Below are 5000 nucleotides of genomic sequence, written 5' to 3'. Positions count from 1 at the left end.
CCAATATGGGCTTACACCTCATCCGAAAAGGAGTGAAGCTATGCTGATATCTAAGACACGTATCATAGGCCCTATTTTACCTGTTACTATGGGAGACTTTTATGTTAATTGGGTTAAGAGATCGCGTTTATCAGGAGTAAATGTCGATGAAAGTTTAACATGGTCACCACATTTGATGAATGTTAAAAAGAGTTTCGCAAATAAGCTTAACTTATTAAGAAAGTCAAGATTCTTACAAAAAAGTGTATTGGAGCAATTTTATTTCAGTTTTATTCTTCCTGGCGTCACTTATAGTATTGTAACGTGGGCAGGCTGTAAAGTTAGTATAACATAATTTAAAGAAAGACACCTCCCATGATGACTCTCTGAAGGTAGCTAAATGGCACTCCTTAGATTATATTTATAAGACCAAACTGTTTAAGGTAGTACACGGTGTATACAATGATTTGCTACCAGAACAACTGTCCGAAAATATTATTGTTAAGAGGTCGAGTGGTGCGAAGTATTCATTAAGGGGGTCAGATAATATTGTTATACCAAGATTTCAATCTCGCTATTTAGAACATTCAGTAACTTGTAGAGGGGCTGTTCTTTGAAATACAATTATGTCTAAGGATGCAGACATTGTTCATGCTACACGAAAGAGCATAGATTCAAGATTAAGTAAGATCGTTGAATTTAAAGATTTTTATTTTAAGGTAACATCTGCCTCAACAGTTAATTTTTGTGATCAAGACTTTTTTTATTTTTAATGATATCTTATGCAGATTATATCACATTTATTGTACAAATTTTTATAATTATTAACTATTAGTAATCTTACATCTATTTTGTATTATTATTCCTCATCATTGCCATATACTGTGCACTTGTAAGATTTATATTGGAGTATGCGTCAGCTGTGTTCGCTGACTTGCCAGAGTACTTGGATAACGCACTGGAAGACGTCCAGAAAAGGGCTCTTTCTATTATATGGCCTGACCTTCCATGGGAACATACGCTTGAAAAGGCTGCCATTGAGACCTTGTCAGCGCGCGACGCAGCTGCATGCGAGCGGTTTATTTGTAAAATTCGCCCAGGCCATCCCTTATACCCCCATTTTCATGAGCGGGTACTTCACAGCACAACGCAAATGTATCTGTGATCAGGCAAATCTTCTCACCGCACACTTGTCAGAACTGAGCGTTTTAAAAATTTCGTTACCATTAAGTATCAACCTGTGTAAAGTATTGTGTATTTATTTATTTAGGTTTCCAGTGTGTATATTTTTAAAACTGTACCAGTAATTCAGCCTTAGGCTGCAAGTGGTCCGAAATAAACTATGTTGTTATTATTATCATTATTATTGTATGTAAGTTAGTAATAGATATTAGTTTTAGGACTAGTTTAACTAGTCTAGTGTCTCTTCCTTCCAAAATCGAGAGAGATTTTCATTTTGTATGGAACTTCCTTTATAACTTTGAAAACATAGTAAACAGTAATTTTATTTTGCATAAACATTTATTATATTTTCATATAACAGTAATCTTCATTCACTAACATTAAATGTACATCACAAGAGCATCATTGTATGTTGACTTAATTCCCTTGAGAACCATGTAGGAAATCACTCTGCCTATGATGATTACAGAATATTATTATTCCTCTCAACTGCAACAATGCTTTCTGGCTTTTCAGTTTACACTACAATAAATATTATGACCTTTTTTATGCCCCTTTTATTTTGTAAGGTCAAAGGTATTGCTTTGTGACTTCCACAGAGAAAAGGCGTGGCTAGAGTGGACCTCTAAAAGTGATAATGGTGTGGTGTCAATTAAAGAAACCATTCTTGACCTCCTCGGAAAAGTTGCACATGCTGTTACCATTGAAGACTCTGTTGCTGCGATTAGGAATCTTCAGAACAGCAAATTCTGGAATGATAATGAAAAGTTAAGAAAGTGGTTTTGGAAAAAGTGGCTACCTAACATTGGGGTAAATTTCCTATTTGACTTTATTAGTCCAAGTACATTTAGTTTATCATTTTATATGATATTGTAGTTACTTTTTTTTAATGTACTAGATATCAGTCATTATCATTACCACTCAAACTAAAAAAAAAAGGTGGACTGTAACAGCACCCGTTTGCCTTTTGTGTCACATTTGCGTGACGATTCCTGTACTCCAGTTTACATCATTACTTCCCAGCATGCGTTTTTTTAAAAAAAGTAGTTTCGACCACACGGTGTCCTTCGAGCCTGGAAAGGCGTAAGTTTTCTGTTGTTTCCAGCTTTATATTTTTCCTCTTTTGCTCTTTAGCATTTACATTGTTATGTTCTTTCAGTTTTGACAGTTTCATCATGAAAATAAACTTGTTCAAGCCACATGGGCCTTATTGTTGTTTCTGAAAATATAAATATGGTAATCGTATGTGTCGGCTTAAAATTAAATGGGAGCTAAACATTTAATAAAATTTAATAATATAACGTTTTTAATAAAACAATTATTATTGGATTACTTGTGAAAAAAATGTAAGATTTTGAGTCACTCTAACTGCATTACAGTTGAGTGACAAAATAATTCCAACCTCTTACTATAGTAGGTGACATAATAATAATAATATTTGCAAAAGGATACACATGCTCAACTGTCAAAAGCTGTGTTCAGCCACCTTAAAGTGCACCTACACCCAAAAATATTTTTTCGCTTAACGAAGTAAGCTTATTATTTTGAGTATTTCTGCGAAAAAATTTTTTTATTTGCTCAAATCTTTAATTTTCTAGGCCCAGTCAAAATACGGAAAATCGGCCGCCATCTTGCCCCACGACCGAGTTTAAAGAGGAATGGCTCTAGTGAGTAATGTGACGTCAAATCGAGAACACGAAAGTCTGCATTTCACACATTTTCACTTGTTTGGGAAGGTTGTAGTCGATAATTGTCCGAAAATATGCCGACTAAGTGTGTTGTAGAAGGATGTAGCAACGTGCGAAATTTGCAAGAGGGTATCGCGCTTCATACATTCTTCATACAACACACCTAGTCGGCATATTTCGGACAATATCGACGACAATCTTCCCAAACAAGTGAAAATGTGTGAGATGCAGACTTTCGTGTTCTCGATTTGATGTCACATTACCCGCTAGAGCCATTCTTCTTTAAACTCGGTCGTGGGGCAAGATGGCGGCCGATTTTCCGTATTTTGACTGGGCATAGAAAATTAAAGATTTCAGCAAATTAAAAAATTTTTGCACAGAAATACTCCAAAAAATAAGCTTATTTCGTTAAGCGAAAAAAAAATTTTGGGTTTCGGTGCACTTTAAGGGTGCGTGTTTGTAACTTGACAAATATCCTTTCGACGGGATATCCTGTAATAATGGTGATACAGTCTGTAATACTAGTAACAGTTTTATGATAATGGCATTACAACTAATAAACTTTAATATTCTCTCTCTTCTTATTTTGAAGTATCCATCATACCATAGTTCTATGACCATACCCTGAGCTATCCGAATTGATATAAGTTTACTGATCTATAGCAGAGCTTAACTAACCCGTTTCCACGGCGAAAAACAATATCATTGTTCGCTTATACTTACACCACGAACGTGAAAAGTAACTAACCTCGACGGAGGCATCGATCGAAACTTTATCCAAGTTCATCGTGGGCTCTACAATGAGTTCAACAAAAAACACATTTGATGGTTGCTCGTGAAGAGTCGTAGCGATTTGCCGAAAGATAATTTTATTCAGTTCCAGTCTCCGAGGGGATATGTGATTTTGCAGTGGTATCACAAACGTCTCACAATATTGACGATTAGGGTGTTCATACAGAGTGACGAACGATGGCGAGTAATACGTGACCCTTGGGCTAGTTCCAGACAAAAAAAAAGAGATAGCATTTCAGCTCCAGACTCCGGAAGAGTATTTCATTTTCAAGGTGAGTTCTTTTTCAACGTTATTTACGTACACCGCTCGTTTATCATGTTTCGGTTCCACGTTCGTTGATAGCATCGCAGTTGCTAAAAAACAAACGTTAAAGAAAAAAAAAAATCGTGTGTTTACTCGCAGTATATTCAGAGTGGTTTTGTTAAGCTAATTTTCGTTATAAAGTATACTTAAATTTCCCAAATGGTGAACTTGTTTTCTCGAGCTTCATATGAAGTGTTAAATCATGCCTGCGTTCTTCTTTCGATGCGCAAGTATTTATACCATTGTGAGCATCAGCTAAGCTGCAACCGGCGAAGTCCTGTATTTCAAACGGTTCAGTGTAAAAAAACTCTCCAACATGTTACGAAAATAGGAAGATCAGGTTATAAAATTAGGTTTTTCGGGAACGCCGGATGCTAAAAGCGCTCAAGCGTGACTCAATTAACAGCCGGTTCATTATTAAAGTAACGTTCCCACAGGCTACCATTTAGTTTTCGTTTTACACCAGCTTAGGCCCGGTTCAGACGCCGATCTTTTCGTGGGCCGAACGTACTTCCTTGAATTAAGTACATGAAAAGATCGGCGTCTGAATCAACTTGGAACGGCTATTTCAATTTGGAACGGCTCACCCGTTCTTCCCGCCTGGCTTGGCCGAGAATTTCGCCTTAAGAACGCCTTTGGAACGGCTCTAATTCAGACGCCGTACTTTTCATGTGACGATCCTAATACATAAATTGTTAGAATGTATTTTGCAAGCAGTTTATAATCCTTTTTGAAAGCGTTGAATCCATTATTTCTGCCATTGAAATGGAATGAAATGCGTGACTTTTGTCGAAAGGTTCTCATGATACGAAACGTACATGGTGCGAAAAACTACTTCAACAACAAAAATCGCGATCCACACCCGCGTTCACCACATAGCGAGACAAACATTCTTACGTCTCCTTTGAAAACCTGCTACCGATACAGAGAGGTTCGTACGATAAAAGGTTATTAGTTAATTATTCTTAAAGTGTCAATCCACAGCAAAATCATTTTCTTTTGTAGATAGAAATTCCCAAGGGGCGACCTTGCATCTACAAATTTCAGCTGTTGCC

General features: G+C 36.6%; 1 protein-coding gene and 1 long non-coding RNA gene across 4 annotated transcripts in view; one reads left to right on the top strand and one right to left on the bottom strand.

Annotated features, from left to right (window-relative positions):
• Window positions 1-1466: 1466 nt before the first annotated feature.
• On the bottom strand, window positions 1467-3731 carry LOC111343527 (uncharacterized). The gene is made up of 2 exons (XR_002696075.2): window positions 3598-3731; window positions 1467-1910 (listed from the first exon to the last, which is right to left on the bottom strand). It is a non-coding gene; the product is annotated as an uncharacterized LOC111343527 (long non-coding RNA).
• The window catches only part of LOC111343525 (uncharacterized), a 14336-nt gene continuing 11171 nt past the window's right edge, over window positions 1836-5000 (top strand). Inside the window, exon 1 of one of the 3 annotated variants that reach the window (XM_088745735.1) lies at window positions 1836-1971. The gene's annotated coding sequence lies outside the window, so the exon portion shown is untranslated. Of the gene's footprint in view, window positions 1972-3775; window positions 3914-4398; window positions 4877-5000 lie in introns of those variants that run through there. The other 2 variants (XM_022950715.2, XM_022950716.2) reach the window with 2 other exon arrangements.

This window comes from Stylophora pistillata, chromosome 14, assembly GCF_964205215.1.
Source record: "Stylophora pistillata chromosome 14, jaStyPist1.2, whole genome shotgun sequence".
Classification (NCBI taxonomy): domain Eukaryota; kingdom Metazoa; phylum Cnidaria; class Anthozoa; order Scleractinia; family Pocilloporidae; genus Stylophora; species Stylophora pistillata.
This window is presented reverse-complemented; position numbering and strand designations above follow the sequence as displayed.